At 42.7% G+C, this 20,932-nt stretch overlaps 1 long non-coding RNA gene across 1 annotated transcript in view; it reads right to left on the reverse strand.

The window, feature by feature from the left end:
* LOC108760238 (uncharacterized) overlaps nt 1-12,564 on the reverse strand; it is a 155,881-nt gene extending 143,317 nt beyond the window's left edge. Inside the window, exon 1 of the long non-coding RNA XR_001940076.1 lies at nt 11,978-12,564. This is a non-coding gene — a long non-coding RNA (uncharacterized LOC108760238). The remainder of the gene's footprint in view (nt 1-11,977) is intronic.
* Between the last annotated feature and the right edge of the window lie 8,368 nt (nt 12,565-20,932).

Genomic DNA, 20,932 nt, shown 5'->3' on the forward strand with positions numbered 1-20,932 from the left:
GGTGGTGCCGGTCGGTGCCCGTGGGGCACCCCGAAGGTGCGGAAACCCGGGGGACGAGCGTGCCAACGCCATTTTGCAGCTCTCGAAGTTGCCGGATGATGAGAAGAGTGAGATGGCCTGAGATGGGGGCGGTAGAGGGGGATTGTCAACGGGGATAGAGGAACCGAGAGCGAGAGGGTCTTTCGGTCTGATCTGTCAAATTTCATTTCACGCTTCTGAGAGCGGGCGCGACCAGCTCGATGGAGTCAGATACGGATCTGCCGACACCTACCAGTGGTCCCCCCTAATCCGCCATTGTTGACTATCAAGGAAAATCGTATGCTTAATCGAGATATCATTTTTTAAAAGAGAAAGTCACCATAAATCACAATAAAATTACATCATGATAAAGACTCTATTCTGCACCTGTGTGAAGAGAAATACCGCAGATCTTCAAACATTAAAATTGAAACACATTGTTGTGCTCGAAGGTAATTTCGAAGTTTTCGTTGAATATACATGATATTTTTACTAATAGCTTGCCGTGCAGAGATTGCAAAGAAAACATCTCGTAGCGTCCAAACGGACATGTCCACGGATAGTTACCTGAGACTTTTAAATAGAGGCAAAGAGCGGCGCGCGCGACGATAGTCCAGGTTGAGTAGAACCTGCCTATCGATCGTCGAGGACCTTGATGCGTCGTATCGTTCTGGCGTTCGTACGGTCGGTCGGTCGGTCGGTCTCCATGCTGAAAGCTTTGTCACTCGAAGCACGTACTCGGGGCAAAGACCGACGCCGCAAGCTCTCCCCGCGTCTCCGTCTTTCTCTCTCTTTTCCTTTCTCTTGTCCAGCCAACGATCTCACTCGCTCCTCTTATCACCCTACCTTTCTACAACGCGCCATTGTGTTCCGCCACAGCAGAACCCTGTATATTCCTTGACGCTATGGATTTTCCGAAAGCGTTTCGCTGCTCCGCGAGCCTCGCCCCTTTCCCGACGTGCCTCCGTCAAAGTTTGCGTGATAAGCCAAGAGTTGAACTTCCCTTCTGCCGAAATAATACCGAAAGTGTCACCGATCGTCTACTGAAATCTCTGGCAAACTATAAAGTTCTGGGTTATATCAAATAAAAAATGAAATATAGCGGTTCTTTTACTAAGATCTATCATATCGAGCGTATCTTGTTCCTGTGAACTCCGCGCAAAAGTCGCGTCACTCAGTATCGTCGCGTCGAGAACAATGAAAATTCCTTGTATCTTATGTGACGTCATTGTCATTCGCAAGAACGAAGGCGCGAGAACCAAAACGAGCTAGTCGACGGACGGACGATTCGATTCGGTTAGGCGGATGGAAGCCGATCCTATGAGTCAGACAGCGCTGAGAATCCGCGGGATGCTAAACAATGCCTACCACGCTAAGCGACCAAAATCGACAATGGAACGGAGTGTCGAGGATGAAGGCCGTATCGCCATCCTGTTGTTAACGGCATTCAGTGTGTCTGTAACGATGCTAAATTATTTCTGGTGTCGCTAAGTGCAACCGCTGGTCTTGGCAGTATAATGACAAATGCATAAGGACGTACTTTAACATTTTTGTAAAGCTTCCAATGTTTGCAAATTTTTTTATTTTATAATGAAATATAATATATAATAAGAATAGTCCAATGCAAAAATATTATATATGATGATCTATATAAGGATAGCGTAATACAAAGATATTATATATGATCTGTGTAGTAAGAGAAGACTGATTTTTTGTTGCGTAGCGTTTAATGCAGATACCGTGATATACATTTCGCGTGGCTTTGAAAATTTCTCACGTTACTTTTCTCATATGTAGAATTCATCGTCGATAACCGTGGCGTGCCGGCAGGAAATAATAAAGCGATATCCGGAATGGAGGAAATATTACCGGCATATTAGCGAGACCCCGCGGGTGGTCGATGATGGAGGAGAACGAAGAACGAGACAAGAGAGAAAGAACGGTGCCCATAACCGTACACCATACGTCGCCACGGGTCGGTAGTAGGAGCCTAACTGGAGGTCCCTGTTGGGCAATAACGCCCTCCTTCGTAACATAGTGGCACAATAATGTAGGTTCTTTATGCGAGTACAGGGCAAATAGATCACATTGCTGACTAATAAGCCCGTTGGTGTGACCGCGCTCTCTTTCTACATTTCTCTCTTTCTCTCTTCTTTCTTTTTTCTCCTTTTCCCTTCGTTGGACGATAGTTTCCCGCTTTTTCCCGTTTTCTTCCGAAATTCCCGTCGTCTATCAATTGTGTTAAGCATAGGCGTCTCCGGGGGTGTCCACTATTGTAATGGTAATGCACTCGGCAATCGATCTGCCTCATTATGTCACCAGACCCTCGAAAAACCTCGCAGAGTCACACGAGACCCACTGAACTCCGTACACCCTATTTTTATGGGAAAAATGCGATACGAGCGCGATGACCATTCTAGGACGAGTGTCGAAGGTCGTGTCGAGACCTTCGAGGTCCATGGCAGTTTGTCGAAGCTGATTTGTCAGTGATAGTGTCTTGATATATTTTTATAGCGATTGTTCCAATATTTTCAAAAGGATTTTGAACGTGGCAAAGATTTTATAGATCAAAAAATTTTATCGTCTACCAATTATCCACGCGAAAAAAAATCACAACGAAAAAAATTAGTTGTATATTTTTAGCAAGATATTATATCTGTAATAATGAGAAATTCTGTAATCTATACACGAACAATAACATTTCAGGTGGGTCATTGACACTGGTTAAAGAACGAGTCAGGAAAACAGAACTGCCAGCCTATATTAAATTGCAGACTACCGTAATACTTCGGAACTCCGACCATCTCGATTACCCGTCTAATTATCTGCCGAGTCACGATAGGGCAACCCCATTTTCCCGAAGACGGAATTGCCGTTCCCATCGTCCTTCGAGTCAGCGATGCCGACTACTACCCTCTCCCGGGTCATTGTTACATCGTTACTACCCTTTAGTGCGGCCCTCCAACCAATTTCGGTCCAGGACGATGGGCACGATTTCCGCCTCGCCGTCATGGCCGACCGAGAACAGATTTGCGAGCGAACCGTTCCACGGACCGTACGATCGTAGCTTGTCGATATTAATGGACGCGTATCGAACGACGTGCACCGTTTCAGAGATTCAAGGTATTGTCAGTTCTCTCTAGTTATGCCTGGATAGGAGAATCTAGAAGTTACTACGTAAGATATAGGTCGTCGAGAACATCGAGCAAAAGCCAATGCGCGGTAAGTCGATAACATCCAGCCAGGAGGGAGAAACTGCTCGATATTTGCGCCGCACGTCCGATGACAGTTAGTTAATATGCATAGTTAATTTCGTTTGTCTTCGGAGGCAGTCGTGCGAAAATACGCGCGGCTTTACGTGTGAGCGTTAGATGCAGTAAGCGGCAGTAGGAACTAAGCTAGGCGGGCTGCAATCAATACTGTTTCGGCATTACGGTGGAAACACTCTCTCCGAAACAGCCTACGTTTCGCCTCTCATGTTGCTGAAGCGGGAGGAAGAGCAACGAGAGAAGAGAGACAAATAGGAGCAGAGAGCAAGAGAGGAGAGACGCGCGCGGGTGAGGGAAACGCGGAGGGACGCGGTGTTTGTCAAAGAGAGATAGGGAGAGGGAGGTTCCAAGGGACGAAGAAGGAGGCTAAGAGGGACAAGGAAGACGAGGGGGCCTCCGACCACGTTTCGTGGTCCGCATACTGATAGGTCCAGTCGTATATACGGAGAGAGCGAGCGGGCGCGTTGGCAAAGCCCAAAACAGAGCTCTTACCGTCTTTGGTAAACCCTGGTCTGGAAAACACCGGCAACGTTGCCGTCGTCATGCCGTTCCTTACAGCTCTCTTGCAGCAGTCCTTGTCCTGCGACGTGAGGGAGATTCCTCTGAAATTCGAAAATCGAAGCACGCCAGAAACGATAGAAATCATTTGCGTTCGTGCGAGCGATTTTTAAGCTGGCTACTTCGCGAATTTCTCGACCATTTAAAGCGCAAATAGCCCGCGTGAATTCCTTATATTATCGCCGGCTGGAAGTGAACGTCCTCCGGAACATCGTTCTGCTCGTGCGCGCCCAGGAAATTGAACCCGCGTTTTCAAGCACGCCGCCCGCGCCGGCCGGTTCGCAGTAACTTCCCATTAACGGTACGTGAAAATACTCGTATGCCGTTTTAGGTGGACGTTCACTCGTTCGCCTGCTCGCCCGCTCGCTCGTATACGACGTTGCATGTTAATAATCGTGGACAAACAGTTGAGAGATTGTTTCAACATGCTGGACTGGACGACGGATCACCACGTGTCACGTTATTTATTTCAACGTATTGCGTATCGCGAAGGTAGCTAAACATATAATTCGTGAGTAGATAGTTGATAGGATGCCGTCTTTCATCGTGCTCGAAATTTTTTGGACAATTACTTTTTTCGAAGTGCTCTTCTGGACGTTAGAGGAAAAAAGCGAAAGAGAGGAGAGAGAGAGAGAGAATGAGTGCCAGTTCATATAAACGGGCGCAGGTAGCCCGAAGCTATGGGGTCGAAAGAGGTGGAGGAGGGTCAGAGTCTCTCGCAAGCGCATAGTTCGTACAGCCGGTAAGTGGGTACCCACTTCTGAATTGGCTCCCCTCGTTCCACTCGTTGGATCATCGTCGTTCGCCGAAAATTCGATCATTATGATTGCTTATGATGTAAATGATGCCCCGCGGCAGCAATTGTTTCCACCAGAGCGAGCCCGTAGGGCTGCGGGTCCCGACACTATCGCCCTGAAGAGCTGGACAAGGCCACGGGACGCCAAGGAGCGTACCATTGTCATGGCGTTTCGAGTAATAGAATTGGACAGCATTCAAGCAGGTGCGACGAAATCGTCGTCGACTCACTTCGCGTTTCAACCCATAAGCGTTAACGCAGTTTATTGAAACACAAAAATGATAACGTATAGATGCATTATATCTCACTTTTTTGCGTCAATTTCCAAATAATTTCCACTTTATTGTATGCTTTCATTTTTTTTTTTTATATCTTTGTCTATGTTCACTTTACTTGAGCGGAAAAAAAGCAAAGTTTTGCGTATACAGTCGTCAGATATCATGCTTCTTCGCGATGGAAAATCGACTCGTGCACGACTTTGGAGGAGGTTGGAAACAGCCCCCCTCTGGAGGGTCGAATCCCCGGTTAATTTGCCCTCGGCTTCTTTACGACCGTAATTTTAAATTCCAGTAAAAAAGCGAACTATATTTAGGTGTTCTCTTTAAATAGGCCAAGGGGATCGTTCCACATCGGCTCGAGGACCGAGTCAAACCGATCTCATCCCGCGTGCTCTTCCGTGCCCGCGAATTCACGTACGTAATATACACGTGGAGCGTCGTTTCTCGGCGTCTTTATATGTGAGTAAACGCCTGTGCGTGTGTTAGGAGGGGGATCTACCGCCCCGCCGCCGCCTATTATAGTAATTTCACGGTACGATGTCTATTCCCGCGCTCTCCGGAGCAGCAGGACTAATTTCATTAGGGATAAAGATCATCATTATTTTGCGACCATCCCGAAAATTGCCCCGGCATGCCTCTCCTTTCCGCGATTCGATTTTAGAGAATGCGAGCGTTTTAAGCTTTCGGTCCCTTATTCATTTGGCGAAGCGTGCTTTTAAAACGCGTCGTTCTTACTATTCATTGGCAGAAACGGCGCTATCTTGATAATCATGAGTATTTCTCTTTATATCAAGTTCTTGCGAAAAAAAAAAATAAATTTGTCACGATGATAAAAAATTATTATTTCGCGATCGATTAAACATTAATGATAACGGCAAGTAGCGATAACGCGTCCCCTAAAGAGGACGTCACGTTCGTGCGGGATTCGTCGATCGTCAAGGAACGAATCTCACATCCGGTTGGACGGACTGTGCCGCGGTTGTCGTCGTACACATTGTACACGATCGCACGATAAATCGACGGCCGATCTGGCGTCACGTAACTCACGTACGCGAGAGCGAGCTTGGCAGCCGGGTTTTTCTTCGGCCAGCAGTCCGGCGCTCGTTGACTGATCGAAAGAATCCTTCGCGAAAGGTAAGCGCGAGTGCGAGGAAAGGGAGTACGACGATGGGACTCCTGTGAAAACGAGAGATGGTGCGCACGACAACGGGAAAGTAGGCGCGCCATCCGTCGACGTGACATTCTAACTGATTTTTATCCGTGGACTTCTCTCTCTCTCTCTCTCTCTCTCTTTCTCTCTTTTTCTATCGCGACAGGAAGCGTTTGAAAAATTCCGCGATGTTTGCACGATGCCGATAATTGCAGGTTTATTAAGCCACACTATCCTGCTCCTCGATAGAAATAAAATCAATCTTTTAAACGTCAACTTTTTGTTTTGATAAATGTTAATGTAGACTATGAATTTGTGCATGTATCATTATGAAAAATATTACAGTTTCGAATTGATATTACTTAGTTATCAGCATATATATTTTTATCTTTTTAGCTTAATATTAAAAAAAATATTAAACAAAATTAGCTTTTCTGTTAATGCATAATTTTTCACCTTTTCACTATCGTGTTCCATAAACTTCTTGTTAAAAATGTAAAAGTAAAAACAAGATAAGTCTGCAAAATTATTCTTTGTTGTTTGAAGAATGTCCGAAATGGTTTTTGAGGTGTAATGAAATTCACACGAAAATATAAAAATTTTTATTTTTTAAATTTCATATGGATAGTGTGTATCCATGCACCGATAGAAAAATTAAATATGTTGTGTACAACTATAGTTAAAGGACTATATACTATCATGATAACTTAATAATAGACTTAAAAATATTTTTCTAATATTGTTTGATCTCTGTTCCAGAGAAATAGTTCTTCATCAAGTGTTCACTTCTAAACTTAAACGTTTTGTAAGACATACCGTTTCTTCTAATCAGTGCTCGGATTAAACTCGTGAATGATCGAAAACATTTATAGAAGAAAAATCTGGGAAAACAGACAATTACGAAACATTGTGCGGTAAACCGCATTCTTTGGACGCAATGGACATTTTGTAACGCGATATTAAACGAGTTCGCGGCGAACATAAGGCACACCTGAAAGGGGGACAAATTATCGCAATCAACGATCCGTTATTAGTTATTACCTATCACTCCGTAGCTGCTGTCTGGCGGCTACGATTAATTGTTGCCGTCTAATTGACAAAGTTCTCAGGCTTGGACGTCACATTCTCGGCAACGCCGTGGTAGTCTCGTTCTCTTTATTTTTGCTACAACTTGGAGGAAAAAACGCGCGAGTTCCTGCTTCGTTATCGAGATTTCGCTCTGGGGGTTGTATTCGAAATAAGCTTAAATCAGTGATCGGAGAAAGGGTCGAGTCAACGAGATCGCGTTAGATTTATCGAGGTTCCTGTCTCTACGATTATCTATCCGTTAAACGTTTTATCATTCTCTTGGACATGCTCGATAGGGAAAGGAAAAGACTTCTTGGCGCGTGAGTATCGATTTACGAAACCTTAGCGATAAAAGATGCGATTTGTTTCTGGCGTAAATTAATTTGACGTTTTAAACAATAAAATAATGATATAATATGGAAAAATAAAACGTTTGTCGTATGTCGTAGAATTCTTAATTTTCTTTCTTGACAAAATTGTAAAGAGAGATTATGACAAAAGAGTTTTTTAAATACTTTCTTTTTTTTTTTAGAAACAAATTTACAACAAATTCATTCGTGTTATTCTTTGATTATTTCTTTATTAATATTAATTCTTATAGAAAATAAGATAATTAGACATGATGTGACGAATACGATTACGTTATGTCGTGTTGCGTATGGCATTCCATTTCCGTTCGTACCTCAACGCTATGAAAAGTACGAATACAAATACAGAGAAAGTGAGGTGTCGCGGCCACGCATTCTGTCGCGCGGGTCATGGGGTAATTAACCTGGCTCGACGATATCGTTAATTCGTTTTGCATCGCGTGACAGACTCTCGGAGACTCATTACGTGATTATTAGTTATTTCCTCTCTGATTTTTTACAAAACGTGGTTCCGCAATTAGCAATCGTAGGTGTAAGTAATTGGAGTATATCAAGTTAATGTTAAGAATGAAAAAATGCGAAATTTGCCTATTTAATTCCTTCAAGAAATTGTCTCAAATATCGAGAAATTTAATCTTTATTCCATTTTAGTCTTATTTTACAATTATATTACGTAACTATTTTCAAGAGATATTATTAGCATATCTTTTTATTTGGTAAAGAAATGATAGCTGAAATGTAATTAACGTGCTATAAATATACGGTTGACATTTCAAACGTTAGATACTCGGTACATAATTGTAGCTTGTAAAAGTGCCCATGAAAAACTTTTACGACCATATAAGTTTTAATTATGTAATTCTTTTCACTATCTTATAATTTCGTACTTTTGAACAAATTCCAACGCATCGTAAATTGACAACAGAATATTACGTTAAAAAGAAGACTGGATACTTTCCATGCGTGCAAAAATTAATTAAAAAATTTTAATAAAACATAAAAGCTCCTTTTTTGTTTGAGACTTGAAACAGTTTTGGTCGATCGTGTCAGCGTTTGTCTTAAGTTTTTACTACCCCTATTTCTTTCAAGGGTGCCGTTTAAGCTGGTCGTTTCTGCCCTCGAAAGATTTCGACACGAAGACAACCCCGCGTAGTAGGTAAACGCGCACGCATTGCGGACGACAGCTGTCAAATAAATGTTAAAAAAAGCGCTAGCCGAGCGAAATTTCGAGTGGGACGTGAGGAAGAAGGGTGCGTGCCCACCCCTAGTGAAATACCCTTAGCCCGCGGGGCAAAGGCTCTGCACAATTTTTCCAGAGTTCGCTCTCCCTGCAGCGGGCGGTCGATAAGTCACCACTAGACTAAACTTCGCGGCAAGGTCGTCGGCCTTGTCTCAAAAATGAGTTCGATGAATTCTTTTCCTACATTATCATTCAAAAATTATGTAAAAGCGTTTCTTATTCTTTCCACGAGAAAGTTTTATACTAAACTCAGTTGTCACGTGTGAATCAAATAGACCGCTTATTTGCAATAACGATTTATGTTTTCATAATTTTTATTTTGTAAAAATTATTGAGGGAAATAATAGATTAATTTGTGAATTAAATTAAAAATTATAATCGACATAATGTACAAGTTGATATGCATATTGTTCCTTTTTGTTTGCGTGCAAATAGATATCAAATTGAATTAGACATATCAAGCTTCATAAAGCAGGATGTCGAATATACTTCTAAATTGCGATAATTGATTCGTGTCAATAAGATTGTTTCTGATTTCTGTAAATCTAACGCGCGTCCAAATTTTCAAAATAAAACCGTCAGGACGGTTCGTTACGTTTATTCCGCGGCGTGGGATGCGTTTCGTCTTTCTGAATTTAACGAAGTAACGAAAGCTAAAAGTCCCTCAACAGAGCCTTGTGGCGCTAGATACTAAGGAAGGGTGGCGACACAGCGCTGAAGGGCAAATTTTCGAGGGTGGTTTCGCGCGTCAATGGTTTATTAAGAAGCACTTGTTTAAAGGCAGCCCCTTTCAGATCCGACAGCCAATTCGACCACGACGTTTGTGTCACTCGGATATATAAATGGATAGAACGGGCGGAGGTGGCTGGCTGGTTCGCTTCGGGCTGCGCGCGGGCGGCGGACGGTCGAATCCACCCCACAGCAATCCGTCGTGTCGCCGTAATTGAAGTTATTGCAATATTGTGTCCTGTCAGCCCCGCTATCCTCGCTATCGTCCTATTCCTCTCCACCTCGCGCGATTTGCTTTTCCACCTTCATTGTTGTCTTGGTTACGGTGTCAAGTTTGCCAGATCGCATAACGCGTCGTGAATAATAACGTTAATTTTGCTGTCGCTTCGCAAATGTGGCTTTAATAGACTGTAATTGACTCATTCGAATACTTTCGAAATTTAGACGGCATGTTAAAGAGAATTAAAAAATTCTCAAAGAAAAAGTTCACTTCATGTCACTGATATGTGATATTATCACATATTTATTATCATATTTTAATTATCACGAAATTCAAGCAGTTATCAAATCATGTTGTGATCCAATCTTGTGAATTGTTGCAACAATTTTAGTGCGTTTATTGTATCGGATTTTATCACTGCAAATTTGCGATATCGCGTAGTATCATCAGAAATCACAGAACGAAAGTTCTTTCCGAGAATGCTTTCAGTGCAAGTGCCTAAGGCGAAGTTAACTTTATCCTTGCTTAATCGCCTTTTCGATAGGTACGAGCCGATCCCTTTGTTCAGACAATATCTCCACACGCTACCCCCGCTAATGTATGCACCTCTATCTCACCCTCCGGTCCTCGCGATGACTCCGGTACTCCTAACCCCATAGCCGCCACCACCCCATACAGAAAGCGACGGAGACGAGGGAGAGACCTCGTACTCGTTCGCCTTTATTGAATTTTGGGACCGTTCCAGTTGGAGAAGAGAAGTACCGCGAGAGAGGAAACGAGAGACGCTCGTGTGCACGCGCGAGGAGAGACGGAGAGGGAAAAAGGGCTCTGGGATGGCCTGTGGGGTGCGAGCCAGAATTAATTCACATCCCGCTGCATTGCTTTTTACGATATAACTGCGGTTTGTTAGTCGTTATTCACGGTACGAATTCAATTTCATGTCCGGCTCGCTAGCTAGACACAGAAGCGACAAGCCTTCCGATGCTGTCTCGTGTTCTGCGAGAAACTTGCATTCGTCACATGTAATAATAAGCATTAATGAAAAGGAAATGGAAATGTTTTGAAAACTTAAGTTTAAATAACGAATGAGATTATCAATAATTATGTTTATAAAGAAAAAGATTTTTCGAAAAGTATGAATCTGGAAAGTGTAAATTTTTGATATACATATATAAAAAATATTTGACATAAAAATGTTTTTATAAATAGAATTTCCAAGGTTTCATGATGAGATTTGACGATCGTGTGGATAACACTACAGTTTTGGCAACCTGCGAGTGACTCTACATCGGACGATCGTTGAAGTTTTATTTGGTTAAGAAATTTGCTGATGAAGATTCCAAAGAGAGAATCGAAACGTTCAAGATGTCAATATTTCAAATAAAGATGAGATCAACACATCACATAAAGTAACAAATTTTATTTGTGAAGATTTATTGCGCACCTTCCGCTCGCGCTGACTCTCATTAGCCCACATTTAGGTTATTTTTTGTTATTTTAAGAAGAGAGAGTCCTTGTTTAAGATATTTATTAATTTATAAATAGATTATTCAAGAAGCTTTCATGAATGACTCAATTTAAATAAATATCGATTCTAAATTTTATCCTTTAAACAAAATATAATTTTTTGGTGTATATCTTGTGACAATTTATAATATATTGATTGTTTGGAAAAATATAAGCGAAAAGTTCTCGATCGTAAGACATGTTCCGGTTGACACGTGGTCCTGTGCGCCACGTGGGAGCGCCGTGAGTGAAAAATCGAGTGGCGGCAAGCGCGTTACCCATTTTACGTTACGTTAAATTGCTCGTTGGAACGCTGGCGAATGCTTTTCGACCGGTTACGGATGGTGCGATAAAGCACACCGACTAACGCGAGATACGACCAATTAGCTTGTGTGCCAAGTATACGATTTAAGCGGGTTGGCGGAACCCCGGAGGCATTGCCAAACGACGATTTAAGCCGACATCTTGTGGCAAAGAATGGGATATATCGCGTGTGTATATATTGTCCGTCGCAGATAATAATTTATGGTATCATTTATCTATCCTGCATCTTAAAGAGTTATTTCTTTATTTTATCTTAGTTTTTCTGTAGTAAGACAAAGACTATAAATTTGTAGAATGATATAATGATATTTAAATTTTTTTTTATAAATAATGTTGAATGATATATCTTGTTTTATCATTGGGGAATATGAATAATTTTTTTCTGCTAGTAGTTGTTTTAATAAGCTACGATTACAGAATGGTTTATAAATAAGTAATATTGTACACTCTTACCTCACGTGATCATTATCGGCGTCGAAGCAATGTCTTCTTAGACTGTTTTTCCATCCTTTTTTCATCCTCTTCTTTCTCCTCTTTTTCTATCCTAAGAATCGTCTACCATTTCTCCTTTTCTACATCCCTTCCAATCACAGTTGACATCCCCACCACTCATCATAGAAATCCCTGCGGTCAGGAAGGGAAGGGGCACGGACTACCACGTGATCCATGTGACCGCACGAGACACGCAACGATATACTGTCACACGCGATGCGTCCAGCCACTTTCTTTCGTTTACCGTCCCGCCATTTTATCTCGATCCGCTCGATTCACGGTATCTCCTCTTCGTTGAATCTCCGCGCTCTTTTGTTACTCCTTTTCTCCGTATCCCATGGAAAACGAACGGCGAACACGTGTAGCGAATTTCCTCCGCTCTTTGACCTCCGTCTCCCTCTCCCTGTGTCGCTCTCTGCCCCTTTTAAACCCTCTCTGCCTCTCTCTGTATTTTTTTTTTATTTCTCTCCCCCCTCTCTTGTTGTACTCGCGGCTGCTGCCGAGAAGCGTGCTTTGCCAGCGACTACTATCTGCCGCGTAGCGAGTCGACCGCGGGACTTTGGTATACTGGGAGTATGGTAAGTAGATACACCCCTGCCACCGCCACCCCCTCCCCCCGTCCCCTCAGGGAACCCATGCGTTCCCCGCTGCCTCCCGCCAGGCCTCGCCGTCGGCCTCCCCCGTTCACCGATCTCCCGCCGTCGCAGTTGCTACCGCGTTGTCCTCTCACCACTCTCCTATCCGGCGAACCGTGCTTTGCCGCCCCTCTCGCACCGCCTCCACGTTTTGCTCGCGAGGCTCCAGGGACGTATCAACCGTCGATTTATCGGAATTCCGCTTTTTTATGGACCTGCTAGGCAAACCTCGATGTCTCGTAACGACAACCCCGTTGCATCGCAAACAAATGGATCGACCTACCTTTAACTGGGATATAAAGATATGATCATGTCAACACTAACATTCTAGAATATATTTTGACACTCAATCTGACATTAATTTTAATAAATATGTAAATGATAATAAAATAAACAATAATAAGTAATAATACAATTAATTTTTATCTTGGACTTTCTGATCAAACATTTTACCGTCTAATGTCACTTGAGAGATTTAAGTTTTTATAACGCCATGTAACCTTCGTGGATATATTTATACGTACAGTGTACACACTTCTTCATCTTCAATTGGACAATGTCGATGAGAAACACAGACAGAGAAGATTCCACAAGATATCACTGGTATTACCAAAGTTACATCGATCGATTTTTTTGGCATTGACAAATAGTTGAATTCGGGTACGATGAGGGAAGGCGCACGGCCCTGAACGATCGCCACCACTACCGTGCACTGGCAAACGTATAAAAGACAGCGTTTGCATGCTAACATATCTATTATAATGGCGACGTTGTGCCTCTTTCTCACACACGCCGGTACGCACGCTCTGTCGCCGTCGAACTTACGTTCTTTTCCCTCTCGCTCGTTTCTCCGCGATGCATTCCATCTCACTTCACCGCGCGCATAAATTACCGCTTTCAAATGCAAAAGTATGAATGAGATAAAGTTCCCCGACGATCGTCTTTCGTCCCATCGACGCGATCGCTCTCACTCTCTTCCTTTTTTCCTTGCGTCTCTGTGTCACTTATCTTCAAGAACTGATTACATGCATTACCACTGGATCGATCATAATAGAAACTTATTTTGTACCCTTATTTATAATACCTATGTCTTTTCTTTTTCTAAAGTAATCCTTCGCATTACGATCAACATGATACGTTGGTTTTGAACCATAAATGATCTATAAATTGAGATTTAGAGTTCGCATTGTCAGATAACGTTATCAGACACTGAAACCCGAATTTTCATTTTCTGATAAACTTACATGATTTAGATTTAGCCTGAAGGTAACGTAAAAGTTATGTTTTTCTAGCTGTGCTTAATCACTAGATTAACGATTTTGTAGTGGTAACTTTAAAAGTTACTATTACAAAATCAATTTTTACATTATCAGGTTAAGTTTAACCACAAATAAATTAGAAAGTAACCCCCTCCCCCCCCCGGAGGGGAGGGAGGCTGAAAAATGCAACAGTACAGATAGCACATTCTAGATTAAAATCTGTTAATGTTCAAAACTGTCGAGTGTTTTTGGAAATATTTAAAAAACGAGATGCGATTATTGTTATATAGGCTTTGAAAATGTTGGGAAATATTCAAGAACTATGCAAGTAAATAAAAGTCGACGCATGCTGTTCTAATAGGTATGCGAGCAGCGTTCCATAATCTGGATCTCCCTCTACGATATCCATTTATAGAATAATAATAATAATTCCGGAGCCAACGAGGTTCCGCTAATGTCGTCACGTTAGATAGTTACAGTCATCCGGTCCCGTAATAAAAGGGTTGATGTGCACGCGTCATCCGCACCGGAGACTAATCCCTTCGTCCAAGATTCGTCATAAGCCACGGATCGATGAGGCGTAGCACGGTTTCTCGCTAAACAACCGTTGCTCATTTTCGCGTTATTTAAATCAACGGCGAAGTAAAATTTCAAAGAATTGTTGCCGGTTGATAAGTTATCGCGTTCAATTGACATTTCCTTACGCAGGAAGGTAGTTACGGGCAACAAAAGATAACGCTTCTGTCAACATACGCACGTCCGTTTATGTTAATCAGGCAATGTGACGTCACTGACAACCCTAGCAACGCGCAATATCAACCCCTAACTTCGTCGCAAGCAACAAAACGTACACGCAGAGCGTATCACCGTCCCGCCGTAACGATCCCTCTCCCCACCGACTCTGCTTTCCTCCTATCCTCCTGTACACCCTTTGTCGACGTTAACCCAAAGTGAATGGTCCTACACCGCCCGTTGCAGGCATGGGTTTTAACTTCGGGGTGACTTACTCCGAGCGTTATCTATTTTGACAGCGCGGTACGCCCGCGGTCTGTCGTGGGGTCGTCGTAGAGGGGCGTCGCGGTAATTGTGTTTTAACTACGCTCTACATCATCGCGATAGCCCGTTGTCCATTGTTTCAAATTGTCGTAAAATATTCTTTAACGCGCGTTGTTGCGCCATTAGGAAATGACTAAAATAACCTCGTATTCTCCGAGAAATAATTCCTATATCGGAAAACACTTAATAATTTTGCATCGCTATAACTAAATCACTTTGAGATAATAAAGAATGATAGGTCATCCATTTTATTTCATTACGATACTGTCGTTTTTGCGCCAGAATGCCTAACTTGCAAATTAACGATAAACAGCGTGCGCGATACCTATATGCCAACCGCCATTTGCGTCGATTTTATAAAACTACGGTGTGTAAGCTATATAGGAAACATGGGCGGATCCTATACAATATGGCATTCAATTTGCGACGGATTCGCTGTCTGGCAACGCAAACAACCGCTATTGGGTTTCATTTAATGAACCGAGCCAGAGCCTTCGGAAGCATTTTTGTGCTGTGGGCTCGGCTTAAATTGAACGTCCTCTCCTTTCTCTTTCGTCCGTTGCCTATCTTCGCTCATTTTATATCTACTTCCTGCGACTTACGCCTCGATGGCTCGATCTGATACAGGAAGCTGGCTACCGTTTTATCGACAGTCAAGACGTGTTTGTAGAATTAAATTATGATGTAGGAGATCAAAGTAATAAGCGAAAAAAAAAAATTAATTTTAGCTTTAATATGAGACGCTTTTTTTTTAGGAGGATTATATTATCCTTTTTTCTTTTTCTATCGCGAGTAAAGTCGATTATTTTTCGACAGGTTGCGTTTCTACAAACACACACCAGACCGGGCACACCAAGAAAATTCAGGCCTCGTTAAAAATATTACGGCTTATAAGACAATCCTCTTAAAAGTGCTGCGGGGGTGTGGAAGTGCGGACGGGGGAGTGTCGAGGGGGATAGAGCAGGAAGGGAATGAGAAGCTGGCACCGGTATCGGCGCCGTATCGTTCCACCGTGCAAGTGTCCGGTAAGGTAAGCGGATCCACGATAATCCGGATTACGTATTTGCCCGGTTCTCTGCCTCCTGCCATCTCGATCTCACGCCAGTCGGAGAGCCAAAGACGTATTTGCCTCGTGGCATCGCACCGTCTGCCGTCTGTAATCTGTTTAACGCTTTACGAATGGCAGCCGGTCGTTTCGCGAAGCCACGAAAACGCGTGTAGCGTATACGTATATCGACCGTGTACGTAGGTATATCATTATCACGACGTGTATAACTGCGGTTGTAATAAAAACACTAGGAATATTTTGATTTCTCTTTCGTTGATTACGAGACTCTCTTGGACACGTGTAGCTTGCGGTTATTATAAAACGCATGTTCTTGGCTCAGGGAATGATTTATTATAGGTATCTCGGTGAAATTGTCGTAATTGTAACGTTTATATCGTTGTAATTTTTATGTTTGAGGAAAAAGGATTATAGAAAAGTATGAGGGATTATAATTTCGAAATTTTACTTACTAGAGGAAGGTCACCGATACCGACATACCACTTTGTTTTTAGACAATATTTTTTAAACAAAAGGTAAAAATACAACTTCAAAAACATAAATACAAAGTAAAAAGTGTCTTCTATCAGATAGTATAAGCAATTTTTATAATACTGTTTGCAATTTTGCAATAATTAAGTTTTTCGTAAGTTATGCAAAAATGAGCGTCTGACAAAATGGGCTCTAAAACCGACATAGTAGGCAATAATGTCAACATTCCTATTCTATAAATAAAGATATATCCTATTTTGTAAAGAAAACTAATTTATGAAACTATAAACATTTAAAATGACATAATATTATCAATAATACAGTCACTATTATTTTAATTACGCAATTTGCAAAAGAACACCGTAAGAATTTTTTTCTCGGATTCATGGAATTGGTTTTTAGCTGATTTGGTATAGAAATAAGCCACAAATATATGAATTATGAGTTTGTAATTCTTTAATTAGCTGAACAGATCATGATTTTATTAGTATTAATAAAGTGCGTTAGTTAGTTTCTGAGAAATAAAGGAGTGTCACTTTAGGAGATCTATGTTAGTATCGGCGACTTTCCTCTATATTTTGCAGTCACTTAAGTTGTGTGTTGCGCAAATAACAAAATAAAATTTAAATAATATTTGATATATATATATATATTATACATATATATAAGAGCTAGTATATATAAGGAAATGATTTATTTACGATTACAATTAAAAATTTTTATGTATAGAATTTAAAATACTTTAGTGTTTTGCTTAAACATCAAATTTAAATATTTTATGCTCTTGTTTACCATGCTCTCGTTTCTGTTAAATGGCGTATCGGCGCATTGGCGCATGACTACAAAGAGAAACGTAATTTTTAACTGGACTGCACGTTCATGTCCCTTCTTCGCGGACGCGCGCGGGTCTCAACATCGATCGGTTGCGATCTTTAAACAGCGCCATTAACGATTGCGTGCACAGGCTGAGGGGGTCGCGATCAAATGAATATGATGAAAGAGTGGCGGCATTAGGCGAACGTGCCGTGCATACTGATTTGCGGCTGATTGATTGGACCCCTTTCCACTCGACAATGCTCTGCGCCACCGCGGCTCGACCCCCGCCCCCTCGATTCCACCCCATGAGTGAACCAACATCGTTGATAATATCGAACGAACGGCTGGTGTTCGGGAACGTCGATGACGAATAGAAATTAATAATCGTGAAATAAAACTGTCAGACGTATCAGCTTTTAATAAAAAAAAAAAAAGTATTATGAGAAGAACTTTTTATTCTTAATTATTTTATTACTTAAAATTGAATTCTAATTTCTCAGATATTCTGACGCAGTGTACCACAAGATAAAGTAAGATCGCACTAATAGAGATAGTACATCATCAAAGTAAAACGAAGATCATAAAATGCTAATGTTTAAGGAAGCAATCAACAAGCGACCATTTCACGATAACGCTTCATTATCGAATGAATCATCCGCGGATGTTAAATCGGAGTCGCTGTCGTTGCCTCGAAGCTGCGTCAGCGTGCGGACTAGTAATTTTCGAAATTAGTCAAATGGACGCGATGTGCTGCGTGGGGTCTTGCGGAGGAAAGTGGAGAGAACGCGAGCGGACGATTATGCGAGTTAATCCCCGGCTACGACGGCAACTTGTCACGCGGAAGTCGGATTTGGTGGAAAAGCGTGAGGTATTTCGTCAGCAACGACGGTTGGCTGGTACGGTGGTGGTTTGGTTATCTTCATTGTCTCATGGTCGGGTTATACGAACTGTTGGGCTGTAACGTAATTGTTTTTGACGCCGTAATTTTACAGTGTCGTGCGTACACACATGCATCGGCAGCGCGCGGGCATATCAGGGACATCCGCGGCGCGAAGTGTCGTGATAACTGCCGTGCTTTTCCACCTCCTCCCTGCGGCCCGAGCGCCAGTTCTTTTGCTTTTTTGGACGTCATTCCGCGGTGCACGACAGGCTTCCACCGTCGCGCTCGGAAGCCATCTGCCAAGTCGCACGTCCTTTCCATCACGTCGACCAGGAACACCTCGAGGTGTTCCAACCAACGTCTTGTCTTGACGTTTTCTCTCCGCAATCATCTTCCGAGAGCCGTCTCCACGTCTCGATGGAAGAGTCATGGTAGTTTCGAGATTGCCAAACGCGGAATTTACTTCGCTCCCTGGTTTAATCGTTCTTGGAAAGTCGTCCCTAAATATAAGCGGCAGCGTGAGATCTATATGCATATATCAGAAGGGCTTATTCCATCGCGTCACCGCGTGTGTCGCGAAGAATTTTTTAATTTGCGTTGTGCGATGATTTCTTCAAATTAAAATAAGAATATTATTAAAGTATATATATATATATATATATATAAATGTTACAAATACAGCTACTATAAATTGAATCTACTGTATAAAATTTACGATGCTGAATATAACGGACGTTTAATACGAATTTCAAGAATGTCCAGAAGGTGTGGTGATTAATTACGATAATAATCTAAATCACTCAGACGTCCGTTAACGTGAGCTTCGCTAGTTTACTTCAGTTAAAAAGATTATTCGGTCCGATAATCGACGCATGTCGCGTTGACAACGTCATCGGAGCGAAGTATGCGATCTCTTCAAAAACGCGTTACTCGTGTTCATGCGAGAGAACGGGAGAAGGTAGAAGCAACAGCAGCAACACAGCGGCAGCAGCAGCCGCAGAAGAAGAAGAAGAAGAAGACGAAGAACGAAGAGCAGAAGATAAGAACAGGGGATAGAGAGGGTAGAGACGAGATGAGAGAGGCGTAGTAGTACACGTTGCAGGAGAAGCTGCACCGCCCGAAGGAAAGAAAGCGGTTCGAGTACTCTCCGTCTCTGTTCTTTCTTCAACCCTCTCCATCATCTTGTTTCTATCTCTTTCGCTCCCACCATACCTATCACGCATACACGCATGCGTGCGTACACGCGTACAACAAACATGGTGTGGTCATCACCCTTGCGATTTGGAACGTAGCGTTGCACGGGCAACGAGTGCGAAAAAGCGAAGGGAGTTCATCGGTGCACTTTAAGAGCACTTCGTAGGTACGAAGGACGCCCACGCCGTTTCCTGATATCGTGAATCCTCCCGGCTCATCCCGGCTGCGGAGGACCCAGGTTGAATTGCGCGGTCCCATAGGAATAGCTGAGAGCTACCACCAAAATCCGAGCTGACGAACGGCATGACCAGCGCCCTCCTTCGAATCGAAGAATGCTTCGGGACCGGCCGCATACCAAGAAGAAAGTATCTCGCGTGGCTACGAAGCTTGCGGCTATGTTTCGTCTGAACGAACGACCAGGGCGTCATCCGTGATTACTACTTTTGTCGGACGCACCCTTGTCCCTCTCTCTCTCCTTTAGTACCTTCTGTTATTAACTATCAAGAACGGCATTTGTGCGGCTCCGCTTATATTCATTAGCCATCGAGCTCCCGTACGTTCCTCTATTTGACTTGAGTTGAGATATTGACGCGAATACCTGGAAAGAGACAAATGATCCATAATAGATTTGATTACATGTTAGATAACTATTCGCTATGAAATAGTTTTGAGTTTGAAGAGGCATTCTCAATATATTTCTTTTAATCTTTTTGATGACAATAAAGAGTCGATGTAACTTCTGGCATTTCTCTGATATTTTATCTATTAATCGCGCGAGTCGACACAGATATATTCGAGCAAGGTATGCATCGCTAAAAGTTTGTAGTTGTCCTTACGATGGTATATGCGTACACGTATGCGTACGTACATTCACGATAGAGGTAGCGAGCGGCAGCGGTGGTAGCATCGAAGTCAGCATCAGCATCAGCGTCAGCGGGCCCCGCGGGCAACGTAAGATGGGTCCCGCGAAGCGGCGTGGCGTGGCGTGGCGTGGCGTGGCATGGCATGGTCTGGTGTGGCGTGCCTGCCGTGCCGTGCAGCTCGATGCGGCGTACACACGCTGTTCGTGTTTCGCAGTGATCTGCGACGCGTATGCGTTCGTACGTGTAGTATATATCGACATGTAACCCATGTATATGGCGCACAGCGTCGCGGTAGCCGCCTCGAAGAGATGGGATTGCGCGATAGGCCGCGTGTCGAAAATAGAAATATAATCTGATAGGCTCATTGTGCCCCGAGCTACTCAGTGCTATCTGCTAGCACTACCGACGAATCAGCTACCACCATACCAGTTCATTGTCTTTCGCTGCATCTCTTTCTCTTTTTTTCCTCTCTTTTTGTCGTTCCCTCCCATACGTCTGTCTTCAGTCCTTTTTCCCTCATCAGCAGGTACTTTACAATTTCTGTTGAATCACATTGTCTTCCACCGTGAAGTTGTCCCTAAATATCTTTTTTGTAATCCGTAATGAAGTTGTAACCCTATAGATTGCTACTATAATCGATGAGATCTATCGTAAAAATTTTAATTACGGTGCACCA

This window comes from Trachymyrmex cornetzi, unplaced genomic scaffold, assembly GCF_001594075.2.
Source record: "Trachymyrmex cornetzi isolate Tcor2-1 unplaced genomic scaffold, Tcor1.1 scaffold223, whole genome shotgun sequence".
NCBI lineage: Eukaryota > Metazoa > Arthropoda > Insecta > Hymenoptera > Formicidae > Trachymyrmex > Trachymyrmex cornetzi.